Raw genomic sequence first — 16,613 nt, forward strand, 5'->3', positions numbered from 1 at the left:
CGAATGAGAGGACACAGCTCAATGAAGTGAATGAGATAACACAGCTCAAAAATGTGAATGAGATGACACAGCTCAAAGAAGTGCATGAGATGACACAGCTCAAAGAAGTGAATGAGATGACACAGCTCAAAAAAGTGAATTAGATGAAACAGCTCAAATAAGTGAATGAGATGACACAGCTCAAAGAACTGAATGAGATGACACAGCTCAAAGAAGTGAATGAGATGACACAGCTCAAAGAAGTGAATGAGATGACACAGCTCAAAGAAGAGAATGAGATGACACAGCTTAAAAAAGTGAATGAGATGACACAGCTCAAAGAAGTGAATGAGATGACACAGCTCAAAAAAGTGAATGAGATGACACAGCTCAAAGAAGCGAATGAGATGACACAGCTCAAAGAAGTGAATGAGATGACACAGCTCAAAGAAGTGAATGAGACGACACAGCTGAAAAAAGGACCGAAATAACACAGCTCAAAGAAGTGATTGAGATGACACAGCTCAAAGAAGTGAATGAGATGACACAGCTCAAAAAGTGAATGAGATGACAAATCTCAAACAGTGAATGAGATGATACAGCTCAAAAAAGTGAATGAGATGACACAGCTCAAAGAAGTAAATGAGATGACACAGCTCAAAGAAGTGAAGGAGATGACACAGCTCAAAGAAGTGAATGAGATGACACAGCTCAAAGAAGAGAATAAGATGACACAGTTCAAAAAAGTGAACGAGATGACACAGCTCAAAGAAGAGAATGAGATGGCACAGCTCAAAAAAGTAATGAGATGACACAGCTCAAAGAAGTGAATTAGATGACACAGCTCAAAGAAGTGAATGAGGTGACACAGCTCAAAAAAGTACTGACAGGACACAGCTCAAAAAAGTAATGAGATGACACAGTTCAAAAAAGTGAATTAGATAACATAACTCAAAGAAGTGAATGAGATGACACAGCTCAAAAAGTACTAATATGACACAGATCAGAGAAGTGAATGAGATGACACAGCTCAAAAAGTAGACGAGATGACACAGCTCAAAGAAGAGATTGAGATGAAACAGCTCAAAAAAGTGAATTAGATGACACAGATCAACGAAGTGAATCAGATGATACAGCTCAAAGAAGTGAATGAGAAGACACAGTTCAAAGAAGTGAATGAGAGGACACAGCTCAAATAAGTGAATGAGATGACACAGCTCAAATAAATGAATGAGGTAACACAGCTCAAAGAAGTAAATGAGATGACACAGCTCAAAGAAGTGAATGAGATGACACAGCTCAAAGAAGTGAATGAGATGATAGAGCTCAATGAAGTGAATGAGATGACACAAATCAAAGAAGTGAATGAGATGACACAGATAAAAACAGTACTGAGATGACACAGCTCAGAAAAGTGAATGAGATGACACAGCTCAAAAAAGTAGACAAGATGACAGAGCTCAAAGAAGAGAATGAGATGACACAGCTCAAAGAAGTGAATGAGATGACACAGCTCAAAGAAGTGAATGAGATGACACAGCTCAAATAAGTGAATGAGATGACACAGCTCAAAGAAGTGAATGAGTTGGCACAGCTCAAAGAAGTGAATGAGATGACACAGTGCAAGGAAGTGAATGAGATGACACAGGTCAAAGAAGTGAATGAGATGATAGAGCTCAAGAACTGAATGAGATGACAACGCTCCAAGAAAGAAATGAGATGACACGGCTTAAAGAAGTGTATGAGATGATACAGCTCAAAGAAGTGAACGAGATGACACAACTCAAAGAAGTGAATGAGATGACACAGCTCAAAGAAGTGAATAAGATGACGCAGCCCAAAGAAGGAAATGAGATGACACAGCTCAGAGAAGTGAATGAGATTACTAAGCTCAAAGAAATGATTGAATTGGCACAGCTGAAGGAAGTTAATGAAATGACGCAGCTCAATGTAGTGAATTAGATCATACAGCTCAAAGAAGTAAATCAGATGACACAGCTCAAAGAAGTGAATGAGATGACACAGCTCAAAGATGTGAATGAGATGACACAGCTCAAAGAAGTGAATGAGATGACACAGCTCAAAGGAGTGAACGAGATGGCACATCTAAAAAAGTGAATGAGATGATACAGCTCAAAGAAGTGAACGAGATTGCACAGCTCAAAGAAGTGATTGAGATGACACAGCTCAAAGAAGTGAACACGATGACACAGCTCAAAGAAGTGAACGAGATGATACAGCTCAAAAAAGTGAATGAGATGACACAGCTCAAAGAAGTGAACGAGATGATACAGCTCAAAGAAGTGATTGGCATGACACAGCTCAAGGAAGTGTATGAGATAACACAGCTCAAAGAAATGAATGACATGACACAGCTACAAGAAGTGAAGGAGATGACACAGCTCAAAAAAGTGTATGAGTTAGCACAGCTCAAAGAAGTGAACAAGATGAAACAGCTCAAAGAAGTGAATGAGATGACACAGCTCAAAGAAGTGAGTGAGATGACACAGCTCAAAGAAGTGAATGAGATGACACAGATCAAAGAAGAGAATAAGATGATACAGTTCAAAAAAGTGAACGAGATGACACAGCTCAAAGAAGTGAATGAGATGGACTAGCTCAAAAAGTAATGAGATGACACAGCTCAAAGATGTGAATTAGATGACACAGCTCAAAAAAGTGAATGAGGTGACACAGCTCAAAAAAGTACTGACAGGGCACTGCTCAAAAAAGTAATGAGATGACACTGCTCAAAAAAGTGAATTAGATAACACAACTCAAAGAAGTGAATGAGATTACACAGCTCAAAACAGTACTGAGATGACACAGATAAGAGAAGTAAATGAGATGACACAGCTCAAAAAAGTAGACGAGATGACACAGCTCAAAGAAGAGAATCAGATGACACAGCTAAAAAAGTGAATTAGATGACACAGATCAACGAAGTGAATGAGATGACACAGCTCAAAGAAGTGAATGAGGAGACACAGTTCAAAGAAGTGAATGAGATGACACAGCTCAAATAAGTGAATGAGATGACACAGCTCAAATAAATAACTGAGATGACACAGCTAAAAGAATTAAATTAGATGACACAGCTTAAAGAAGTGAATGAGGTGACACAGTTCAAAGAAGTGAATGAGATAATAGAGCTCAAATAATTGAATGAGATGACACAAATCAAAGAAGTGAATGAGATGACACAGCTCAAAAAAGTACTGAGATGACACAGCTCAGAGAAGTGAATGAGATGACACAGCTCAAAAATTAGACGAGATGACACAGCTCAAAGAAGAGAATGAGATGACACAGCTCAAAAAAGTGAATGAGATGACACAGCTCAAGGAAGTGAATGAGATGACACAGCTCAAATACCTGAATGAGATGACACAGCTAAAAGAAGTGAATGAGATGACACAGCTCAAATAAGTGAATGAGATGACACAGCCCAAAGAAGTGAATGAGTTGGCACAGCTCAAAGAAGTGAATGAGATGACACAGTGCAAGGAGGTGAATGAGATGACACAGTGCAAGGAGGTGAATGAGATGACACAGATCAAAGAAGAGAATGAGATGACACAAATCAAAGAAGTGAACTAGATGGCACAGCTAAAAGACGTGAATGAGATGACACAGTTCCAAGAAAGAAATAAGATGACACGGCTGAAAGAAGTGTATGGGATGATACAGCTCAGAGAAGTGAACGAGATGACACAACTCAAAGAAGTGAATGAGATGACACAGCTCAAAGAAGTGAATAAGATGATGCAGCTCAAAGAAGGGAATGAGATGACACAGCTCAGAGAAGTGAATGAGATGACTAAGCTCAAAGAAGTGAATGAGTTGGCAAGCTCAAGGAAGTGAATGAGATGACACAGCTCAAAGAAGTCAATGAGATGACACAGCTCAAAGAAGTGAATGAGATGACACAGCTCAAAGAAGTGAATGAGACGACACATGCTGAAAAAAGGACTGAAATAACAGAGCTCAAAGAAGTGATTGAGATGACACAGCTCAAAGAAATGAATGAGATGAAACAGCTCAAAAAGTGAATGAGATGACACATCTCAAAAAGTGAATGAGATGATACAGCTCAAAAAAGTGAATGAGATGACACAGCTCAAAGAAGTAAATAAGATGACACAGCTCAAAGAAGTGAATGAGATGACACAGCTCAAAGAAGTGATTGAGATGACACAGCTCAAAGAAGTGAATGAGATGACACAGCACAAAGAAAATAAGATGACACAGTTCAAAAAAGTGAACGAGATGACACAGCTCAAAGAAGTAATGATATGACACAGCTCAAAGAAGTGAATTAGATGACACAGCTCAAAGAAGTGAATGAGGTTACACAGCTCAAAAAAGTACTGACAGGACACAGATCAAAAAAGTAATGAGATGACACAGTTCAAAAAAGTGAATTAGATAACACAACTCAATGAAGTGAATGAGATGACACAGCTAAAAAGCGTACTGAGATGACACAGATCAAAGAAGTGAATGAGATGACACAGCTCAAAAAGGTAGACGAGATGACACAGCTCAAAGAGGAGATTAAGATGACGCAGCTCAAAAAAGTGAATTAGATGACACATATCAACGAAGTGAATGAGATGACACAGCTCAAAGAAGTGAATGAGAAGACACAGTTAAAATAAATGAATGAGATGACACAGCTAAAAGAAGTAAATGAGATGACACAGCTCAAAGAAGTGAATGAGATGACACAGTTCAAAGAAGTGAATGAGATGATAGAGCTCAATGAAGTGAATGAGATGACACAAATCAAAGAAGTGTATGAGTTGGCACAGCTCAAAGAAGTGAACAAGATGACACAGCTCAAAGACGTGAATGAGATGACACAGCTCAAAGAAGTGAATGAGATGACACAGCTCAAAGAAGTGAATGAGATGACAGAGATCAAAGAAGAGAATAAGATGACACAGTTCAAAAAAGTGAACGAGATGACACAGCTCAAAGAAGAGAATGAGATTGACTAGCTCAAAAAAGTAATGGGATGACACAGCTCAAATAAGTGAATTAGATGACACAGCTCAAAAAAGTGAATGAGGTGACACAGCTCAAAAAAGTACTGACAGGACACAGCTCAAAAAAGTAATGAGATGACACAGCTCAAAAAAGTGAATTAGATAACACAACTCAAAGAAGTGAATGAGATGACACAGCTCAAAAAAGTACTGGGATTACACAGATCAGAGAAGTAAATGAGATGACACAGCTCAAAAAAGTAGACGAGATGACACAGCTCAAAGAAGAGAATGAGATGACACAGCTAAAAAAGTGAATTAGATGACACAGATCAACGAAGTGAATGAGATGACACAGCTCAAAGAAGTGAATGAGAAGACACAGTTTAAAGAAGTGAATGAGATGACACAGCTCAAATAAGTGAATGAGATGACACACCCCAAAGAAGTGAATGAGTTGGCACAGCTCAAAGAAGTGAATGAGATGACACAGATCAAGAAGTGAATGAGTTGGCAAGCTAAAGGAAGTGAATGAGATGACACAGCTCAAAGAAGTGAATAAAATGACACAGCTCAAATACGTGAATGAGATGACACAGCTAAAAGAAGTGAATGAGATTACACAGCTCAAATAAGTGAATGAGATGACACAGCTCAAAGAAGTGAATGAGATGACACAGTGCAAGGAGGTGAATGAGATGACACAGATCAAAGAAGTGAATGAGATGACACTGCTTAAAGAAGTGAATGAGATGACACAAATCAAAGAAGTGAACTAGATGGCACAGCTAAAAGAAGTGAATGAGATGACACAGCTCCAAGAAAGAAATGAGATGACACGGCTTAAAGAAGTGTATGAGATGATACAGCTCAAAGGAGTGAACTAGATGACACAACTCAAAGAAGTGAATGAGATGACACAGCTCAAAGAAGTGAATAAGATGACGAAGCTCAAAGAAGGGAATGAGATGACACAGCTCAGAGAAGTGAATGAGATGACTAAGCTCAAAGAAGTGAATGAGTTGGCAAGTGCAAGGAAGTGAAAGAGATGACACAGCTCAAAGAAGTCAATGAGATTACACAGCTCAAAGAAGTGAATGAGATGACACAGCTGAAAAAAGGACTGAAATAACAGAGCTCAAAGAAGTGATTGAGATGACACAGCTCAAAGAAATGAATAAGATGACACATCTCAAAAAATGAATGGGATGATACAGCTCAAAAAAGAGAATGAGATGACAGAGCTCAAAGAAGTAAATGAGATGACACAGCTCAAAGAAGTGAATGAGATGACACTGCTCAAAGAAGTGAATGAGATGACACAGCTCAAAGAAGTGATTGAGATGACACAGCTCAAAGAAGTGAATGAGATGACACAGCACAAAGAGAATAAGATGATACAGTTCAAAAAAGTGAACGAGATGACACAGCTCAAAGAAGAGAATGAGATGGCACAGCTCAAAAAAGTAATGATATGACACAGCTCAAAGAAGTGAATTAGATGACACAGCTCAAAGAAGTGAATGAGGTTACACAGCTCAAAAAAGTACTGACAGGACACAGATCAAAAAAGTAATCAGATGACACAGCTCAAAAAAGTAGACGAGATAACACAATTCAATGAAGTGAATGAGATGACACAGCTAAAAAACGTACTGAGATGACACAGATCAAAGAAGTGAATGTGATGACACAGCTCAAAAAAGTAGACGAGATGACACAGCTCAAAGAAGAGTTTGAGATTACGCAGCTCAAAAAAGTGAATTAGATGACACAGATCAACGAAGTGAATGAGATGACACAACTCAAAGAAGTGAATGAGAAGACACAGTTCAAAGAAGTGATGAGATGACACAGCTCAAATAAATGAATGAGATGACACAGCTCAAAGAAGTAAATGAGATGAAACAGCTCAAAAAAGTGAATTAGATGACACAGATCAACGAAGTGAATGAGATGACACAGCTCAAAGAAGTAAATGAGATGAAACAGCTCAAAATGTGAATTAGATGACACAGATCAAATAAGTGAACGAGATGACACAGCTCAAAGAAGTAAATGAGATGAAACAGCTCAAAAAAGTGAATGAGATGACACAGATCAACGAAGTGAATGAGATGACACAGCTCAAAGAAGTGAATTAGAATACACAGCTCAAAAAAGTGAATGAGATGACACAGCTCAAATAAATGAATGAGATGACACAGCTCAAAGAAGTAAATGAGATGACACAGCTCAAAGAAGTGAATGAGATGACACAGTTCAAAGAAGTTAATGAGATGATAGTGCTTAATGAAGTGAATGAGATGACACAAATCAAAGAAGTGTATGAGTTTGCACAGCTCAAAGAAGTGAAACAAGATGACACAGCTCAAAGAAGTGAATGAGATGACACAGCTCAAAGAAATGAATGAGATGACACAGCTCAAAGAAGTGAATGAGATGACACAGATCAAAGAAGAGAATAAGATGACACAGTTCAAAAAAGTGAACAAGATGACACAGCTCAAAGAAGAGAATGAGATGCACTAGCTCAAAAAAGTAATGAGATTACACAGCTCAAATAAGTGAATTAGATGACACAGCTCAAAAAATTGAATGAGGTGACACAGCTCAAAAAAGTACTGACAGGACACAGCTCAAAAAAGTAATGACATTACACAGCTCAAAAAAGTGAATTAGATAACACAACTCAAAGAAGTGAATGAGATGACACAGCTCCAAAAAGTACTGAGATTACACAGATCAGAGAAGTAAATGAGATGACACAGCTCAAAAAAGTAGACGAGATGACACAGCTCCAAGAAGAGAATGAGATGATACAGCTAAAAAAGTGAATCAGATGACACAGATCAACGAAGTGATTTAGATGACACAGCTCAAAGAAGTGAATGAGAAGACACAGTTCAAAGAAGTGAATGAGATGACACAGCTCAAATAAGTGAATGAGATGACACACCCCAAAGAAGTGAATGAGTTGGCACAGCTCAAAGAAGTGAATGAGATGACACAGTGCAAGGAAGTGAATGAGATGACACAGTGCAAGGAAGTGAATGAGATGACACAGCTCAAAGAAAGAAATGAGATGACACGGCTTAAAGAAGTGTATGAGATGATACAGCTCAAAGAAGTAAACGAGATGACACAACTCAAAAAAGTGAATGAGATGACACAGCTCAAAGAAGTGAATGAGTTGGCACAGCTCAAGGAAGTGAATGAGATGACACTGCTCAAAGAAGTGAATGAGATGACACAGCTCAAAGAAGTGAATGAGACGACACAGCTGAGAAAAGGACTGAAATAACAGAGCTCAAAGAAGTGATTGAGATGACACAACTCAAAGAAGTGAATGAGATTACACAGCTCAAAAAGTGAATGAGATGACACATCTCAAAAAGTGAATGAGATGATACAGCTCAAAAAAGTGAATGAGATGACACAGCTCAAAGAAGTAAATGAGATGACACAGCTCAAAGAAGTGAATGAGTTGGCACAGCTCAAGGAAGTGATTGAGATGACACAGCTGAAAGAAGTGAATGAGATGACACAGCACAAAGAGAATAAGATGACACAGTTCAAAAAAGTGAACGAGATGACACAGCTCAAAGAAGAGAATGAGATGGCACAGCTCAAAAAAGTAATGAGATGACACAGCTCAAAGAAGTGAATTAGATGACACAGCTCAAAGAAGTGAATGAGGTGACACAGCTAAAAAAAGTACTGACAGGACACAACTCAAAAAAGTAATGAGATTACACAGCTCAAAATAGTGAATTAGATAACACATCTCAAAGAAGTGAATGAGATGACACAGCTCAAAAAAGTACTGAGATGACACAGATCAGAGAAGTGAATGAGATGACACAGCTCAAAAAGGTAGACGAGATGACACAGCTCAAAGAAGAGATTGAGATGACACAGCTCAAAAAAGTGAATTAGATGACACAGATCAACGAAGTGAATGAAATGACACAGCTCAAAGAAGTGAATGAGAAGACACAGTTCAAACAAGTGAATGAGATGACACAGTTCAAATAAGTGAATGAGATGAAACAGCTCAAATAAATGAATGAGATGACACAGCTCAAAGAAGTAAATGAGATGATACAGCTTAAAGAAGTGAATGAGATGACACAGTTCAAAGAAGTGAATGAGATGATAGAGCTCAATGAAGTGAATGAGATGACACAAATCAAAGAAGTGAATGAGATGACAAAGATCAAAAAAGTACTGAGATGACGCAGCTCAGAGAAGTGAATGAGATGACACAGCTCAAAAAAGTAGACGAGATGACACAGCTCAAAGAAGAGAATGAGATGACACAGCTCAAAAAAGTGAATGAGATGACACAGCTCAAAGAAGTGAATGAGATGACACAGCTCAAATAAGTGAATGAGATGACACAGCCCAAAGAAGTGAATGAGTTGGCACAGCTCAAAGAAGTGAATGAGATGACACAGTGCAAGGAAGTGAATGAGATGACACAGTTCAAAGAAGTGAATGAGATGATATAGCTCAAAGAAGTGAATGAGATGACACAAATCAAAGAAGCGAATGAGATGACACAGCTAAAAGAAGTGAATGAGATGATAGAGCTCAAGAAGTGAATGAGATGACACAGCTCCAAGAAAGAAATGAGATGACACGGCTTAAAGAAGTGTATGAGATGATACAGCTCAAAGAAGTGAACGAGATGACACAGCTCAAAGAAGTGAATGAGATGTCACAGCTCAAAGAAGTGAATAAGATGACGCAGCCCAAAGAAGTGAATGAGATGACACTGCTCAAAGAAGTGAATGAGATGACACAGCTCAAAGAAGTGAATGAGACGACACAGCTGAGAAAAGGACTGAAATAACAGAGCTCAAAGAAGTGATTGAGATGACACAACTCAAAGAAGTGAATGAGATTACACAGCTCAAAAAGTGAATGAGATGACACATCTCAAAAAGTGAATGAGATGATACAGCTCAAAAAAGTGAATGAGATGACACAGCTCAAAGAAGTAAATGAGATGACACAGCTCAAAGAAGTGAATGAGTTGGCACAGCTCAAGGAAGTGATTGAGATGACACAGCTGAAAGAAGTGAATGAGATGACACAGCACAAAGAGAATAAGATGACACAGTTCAAAAAAGTGAACGAGATGACACAGCTCAAAGAAGAGAATGAGATGGCACAGCTCAAAAAAGTAATGAGATGACACAGCTCAAAGAAGTGAATTAGATGACACAGCTCAAAGAAGTGAATGAGGTGACACAGCTAAAAAAAGTACTGACAGGACACAACTCAAAAAAGTAGACAAGATGACACAGCTCAAAATAGTGAATTAGATAACACATCTCAAAGAAGTGAATGAGATGACACAGCTCAAAAAAGTACTGAGATGACACAGATCAGAGAAGTGAATGAGATGACACAGCTCAAAAAGGTAGACGAGATGACACAGCTCAAAGAAGAGATTGAGATGACACAGCTCAAAAAAGTGAATTAGATGACACAGATCAACGAAGTGAATGAAATGACACAGCTCAAAGAAGTGAATGAGAAGACACAGTTCAAACAAGTGAATGAGATGACACAGTTCAAATAAGTGAATGAGATGAAACAGCTCAAATAAATGAATGAGATGACACAGCTCAAAGAAGTAAATGAGATGATACAGCTTAAAGAAGTGAATGAGATGACACAGTTCAAAGAAGTGAATGAGATGATAGAGCTCAATGAAGTGAATGAGATGACACAAATCAAAGAAGTGAATGAGATGACAAAGATCAAAAAAGTACTGAGATGACGCAGCTCAGAGAAGTGAATGAGATGACACAGCTCAAAAAAGTAGACGAGATGACACAGCTCAAAGAAGAGAATGAGATGACACAGCTCAAAAAAGTGAATGAGATGACACAGCTCAAAGAAGTGAATGAGATGACACAGCTCAAATAAGTGAATGAGATGACACAGCCCAAAGAAGTGAATGAGTTGGCACAGCTCAAAGAAGTGAATGAGATGACACAGTGCAAGGAAGTGAATGAGATGACACAGTTCAAAGAAGTGAATGAGATGATATAGCTCAAAGAAGTGAATGAGATGACACAAATCAAAGAAGCGAATGAGATGACACAGCTAAAAGAAGTGAATGAGATGATAGAGCTCAAGAAGTGAATGAGATGACACAGCTCCAAGAAAGAAATGAGATGACACGGCTTAAAGAAGTGTATGAGATGATACAGCTCAAAGAAGTGAACGAGATGACACAGCTCAAAGAAGTGAATGAGATGACACAGCTCAAAGAAGTGAATAAGATGACGCAGCCCAAAGAAGGAAATGAGATGACACAGCTCAGAGAAGTGAATGAGATGACTAAGCTCAAAGAAGTGAATGAGTTGGCACAGCTCAAGGAAGTGAATGAGATGACACAGCTCAATGTAGTGAATGAGATCATACAGCTTAAAGAAGTAAATCAGATGACACAGCTCAAAGAAGTGAATGAGATGACACAGCTCAAAGAAGTGTATGAGATGACACAGCTCAAAGAAGTAAATGAGATTATACAGCTCAAAGAAGTAGATGAGATGACACAGTTCAAAGAAGTGAATGAGTTGGCACAGCTCAAAGAAGTGAATGAGATGACACAGTTCAAAGAAGTGAATGAGTTGGCACAGCTCAAAGAAGTGAATGAGATGACACAGCTCCAGGAGGTGTATGAAATAGATCTTGGCTTTCTGATTGACTTACCATTCAAACCATTTACACATCACATTTAAGTTGTAAACAAGGAAAGAGGCTCCTTATTTCTCATTCGATGCTTCTTCTGTAAATTCACTTTTGAAATATTACTCCCACTTTATGCCTCCTTAATCAGACCGATGTTAGAATATATTTTCCAGGCCTCCTTTTCCCCCTTTATCTTCCCCTGTCTACAATTCTTTTCAATGTACGATACCCAAACATTTTAGAGAGATTGATATCTTACCCATACTTTGACTTTCCTTCTTCTACAACCACTACAAAAATCCTTCCTTTTATTTCTTTGTGTACTCAACACCAAATAGAATTTTCATGAACAAAGTTTTTTTAAGAAATTCGCGTTACTATGAAAGTGCTTTCGTGCAGACTACAACATTGTCGTCTTCATGTCAACAAATATGTGTCAAGCCATTCTCTTCAATAATCAAATTTTGTCTATTAAAAATCATCTTTTTTCGTTTCAGAACCTATGAGGAAGGAACTCACACACACAAAGTGACTTTTATAAATGAGTGGAGATTCTAACTAGAAAGATATCACGGGACTGAATGCCAACAATAATCATCTGGTTTATAAAAAATAAATGAATGATAACAACAAGTGGCCTCGGGGCCTTGATAAGTGGTGATTTCTGTGTAAAAAAACCAAAACAAAAAACAACAACAACAACAACAACAACAACAACAACAACAACAACAACAACAACAACAACAACCATCATCATCATCATCATCATCATCATCATCATCATCATCATCATCATCATCATCATCATCATCGGTTCAACGTTTGTTTTACATGTTGACGTATGTTTCAAAAGATTATTTTCTTTCTTGTGTATCTCTCTCTCTCTTTCTCTCTCTCTCTCTTTCTCTCTTTCTCTCTTTCTCTCTCTCTCTCTCTCTCTCTCTCTCTCTCTCTCTCTCTTCAAACTTCTCATATTATCTTTTGTATTTCTTAAAGTTGAAAGATAGGCATCTTTTCTCTCCACGCTTCGCGGACTAATAAATGAGTATCTCCCCACCTCCACTTGGTGACCCCCATCTTAAAAAGAACAACAACAAACCAAAAAAATAAAATAAACGCTGGTCACATGACCATAGCTTTTTCTCTCTCTTTTCCTAAGAACTCAACTTTTCAACGTTTTTTGCTACAAGCTCCTTCAAGATGTAAAGCCCAAACCACTGAAGAAGATGAGTATTCATCCACCCAATCGACACTTCTTCTTTGTATTCATTCTTTTATGCATGCACATGCATCTACTCTTGAACTGTGGAATAATAAATGCAACTTAAAATACATGTAACACACTGTCCTTATTAATCCCTATAAGCATATGTGTAACACCTGTCTTTTGCACACACACACACACACACACACACACACACACACACACACACACACACACACACACACACACACACACACACACACACACACACACACACATATGAATAAATATTATTTGGTTATCATAAAACACATTTCATTGTTCCTTTCATCGTTTCTATTTCTTTTTATTACTACTGTATCCATGCAGACATCTAATAGCTGTCTTTTTTCTCTATCAGTATGGACATGAGCCATTTTATACCTTTAAGATAGATAGAGAGAGAGAGAGAGAGAGAGAGAGAGAGAGAGAGATTGATAATAATAAGACCAGTATTTTATTTGCCTCTCAAAGAGGTTGAACGCAAAGTCAAGTGTTAACTTGAAAGCCTGTTCACTAAGATTAGCATACTCTGCACTCCAAAAAAAAAAAAAAAATGCCTGAGCAGCCGATTTGGCATTATCCAAATGGTATAAATGCATAACTTTCCTGGAAGGTACTTGACTGAGCTCCAATCTTGAGACCCTTTTTATAAGACATTCACAACAAGAACTAGTCTTATTACCACAACTGCAACGAACTTCCCTTATTCTTCAATTTAATTAGTTTAACGTGGACTTTCTATAAACAGAGTTTCTTTCCAAGAACTTCCCGTCTGTGGAACATAATACCATAGGAATACTTCCCTACAAACTACAATATGTTCATTTTCAAATCTGTTGCACCCTTAATAAGGGAGTACAATAGACAAGGTTGTTAACAAGTGAAAAGAATAAACAAAAAAGAAACGAAACATGCTATTATTATGAAGAAAAAAAGGTTTATTGCAATTATGAATAGGCAGATATTAGTAAGGTATTACTAATGTGAGAAGTAAAACTTTTTTCAGTCGATGCTCATCTATAATATAAATCTCACTTGTCTGTTTAAATGTATGTATGTATGTATGTATGTATGTATGTATGTATGTATGTATGTATGTATGTATGCCTAAAACTTTCGACAGAGACAACGGATTTTCACGAGATTGGTATCGTTTTGAAGCTCAACCCTTTGGATGACAAATATCGAAACATTGGCTAAAAACATTAATTCCTTCACTCTCAACTGGGCACTTTTCTATAGGGAGGAGGTCGCTTTTTTCCCCAATATTTTCGAAAGTCATCCCCTCTTTTCGATTGACTTGCCTTAATTTAAACCTTCGCCACTTCCGGTTTGGCGATGAACGCAACAGCAAAGACGTCACATTTTTTTTCACATTCTTTCCCTCCTTTGCAGTACGGTTTCTGCCTGCCTACTACCACCTTTTGGGTTTTTTTTTTTGCTCAACACACACCTTCAAACACCCAGGCAACGCCGGGAACCCAGGCTAGTTTTATATATGATGTGTTCTGCAGTGCTCTCTGGTTAAAACAGATGCAAAAAAACTTGTAGAAAAATAAATGTCTTTATTTCTTTTTCACAATGCTAAATTCAATGGTTGCGTGTAATCAGTGAGAGCTTGGTGCGACGTAGGACAGAGGGTGGTGGTGGGTGACGGTTGGTGGACAGCGAGTGGCTCCCTACACAAGTCAGGCGCGTGTATCTGCCGTCTCCGCTCCTCTGCTCTCTCTCGACAAGCTAACTGTCTTGTTTATATAAATCTGTTCTGGCTCCCGATGCACCTGAGTGTCAACGATTTTAACCTGTGACACCATCAACGAGTACATCTGGCCTCTGTTGCTGCTGACAGTTCAACATCTCCGTTTTCCACACAATGCACTCTGCCACATATATAATATAAGTCCATATAGGAAAAAAGGGTGGAGGTTATTTCCATTGTATCAAAATCTGTCATAAACTGCTCTCATAAGTAATCAAATTTGGTTCATTCATCATTTTCAATCTATATTATGTTTTTCTTACTCTGTCTGTCTGTACGTTCAACTTTTTCTCGGAAACTAATTTGTTATGACAAGGTGCAGCGAACTAAGTATTATTGTATCCATTTAATGCACAGTTAGTATTTAATATGGATTAGTATTTAATATGGATTAGTATTTAATATGGATTAGTATTTAATGCCAAAAATAAGCACGATTAACCATATTCAACCATCAAATTGGCATTCTAAGTCAACGGGTTATAACTTTTGCCCATTTTTAATGGGTTAAAAATTTAGTCCTTTCATAATATTTTTCGTCATTCAACTGATAATCCAATCCATCCATATTATTATTTCTTATCCTGAAGTGCTTTGGGGACGACTGATTAGTTACATAAAAAAAAAAAAAGAAACATCAATTAAATACAATAAATCAGATTACATAGTCTGTGACTGTATCCATTAAGCCTATTCAACCCTTCCACAGTGTTTGGAATGAAGCTGAAAATGTTTTATGTTAAATTTTGTTTTGTTGAAAATGAAGAATATGAAAATATCCAACTGCATTCCATACTCAGCTAAAATTAGGGCATCTCATATTATTTTTCCTCATCTTAGATCTATCACCTCCCCTCGCCTATCAGGAATATCCGTCAAGGTCATCATTCTACCAAGAATAAAGAAAGATGAGCTGCTGCTGATGTGGTAAATGCTTTGGGTGTTGATATCTTCGTTTGAATCATGTCTTGTAGTTCTGCTTAAGGACTCTTTCACCGCTATTCTTCATATTACCTATGAATGATAAGCCGAGGAGTTTGAAGGAAGAACTCTTAGGTAGGGTGTTATTTGTCATGGCTATTATTGGCAAAGCTTCTTGTAATTATTAAAGGAAAGCAGCTTAATCTTAGTAGCATTAACTGTTACTATCCATTTACAGCCACAATTCCACTATGGACTGGAGATTGTATTTTAAAGATTCTGTCATTGCCTTAAATATATGTACATCCGTTTTTACCTCATACCTATTACAGAGCGTTGTATCATTAGCAAATATATCCATCTCAGACACAATGTTATCAGAGAGGTCGTTTATGAAAATCAGGGATGATAGTGATCCAAGGATCTAACCCTGAGATACTCCTGCATTTATATTATGTTGTTTGGATGTATGTCTATCAAGGACAACTTGGATGGTCCTCTTGTTTAAAAAGGATCTATGAGGGGCGTGCAATAAGTAATGCCCTTGACCCACTTCCCATAGCAGTAGAGCAACGAAACTTGGCACAGTTATTAGTCTTTCTCAACATAGGAACCATCCAGAGTTATGCATTTCTCCCATCGTTTGATTCAGCTCTGGAGACCGTTTTTGTAGAACACCCCAGGTTGGTCCTCCAACCACGACGTGACTTCAGAAATCAAGGCTGCATCATCTGGAAAACGCTTTCCTTTCAAAAACAACTTCATGGCTGGGAAGAGGTGAAAGTCAGAGGGTGCAAGGTCAGGAGAGTAGGGAGGATGGGGGAGGATTTCATAACCACACGCCCGTGCTTCTGATCTGGCGACATGCGAGTTGTGGACCGGAGCGTTATCCTGCAGGCAGAGGGTACCTTTGTTGATCTTGCCCCGCCTCTTGATTCTGATAGCTTCCCTTAATTTCCTCAAAAGTGAAGCGTAATAGGCTCCTGTAATTGTGGTACCCTTT

This window comes from Euprymna scolopes, chromosome 2 (assembly GCF_053919585.1).
Source record: "Euprymna scolopes isolate OS-2025 chromosome 2, ASM5391958v1, whole genome shotgun sequence".
In the NCBI taxonomy this organism is placed as follows: domain Eukaryota; kingdom Metazoa; phylum Mollusca; class Cephalopoda; order Sepiida; family Sepiolidae; genus Euprymna; species Euprymna scolopes.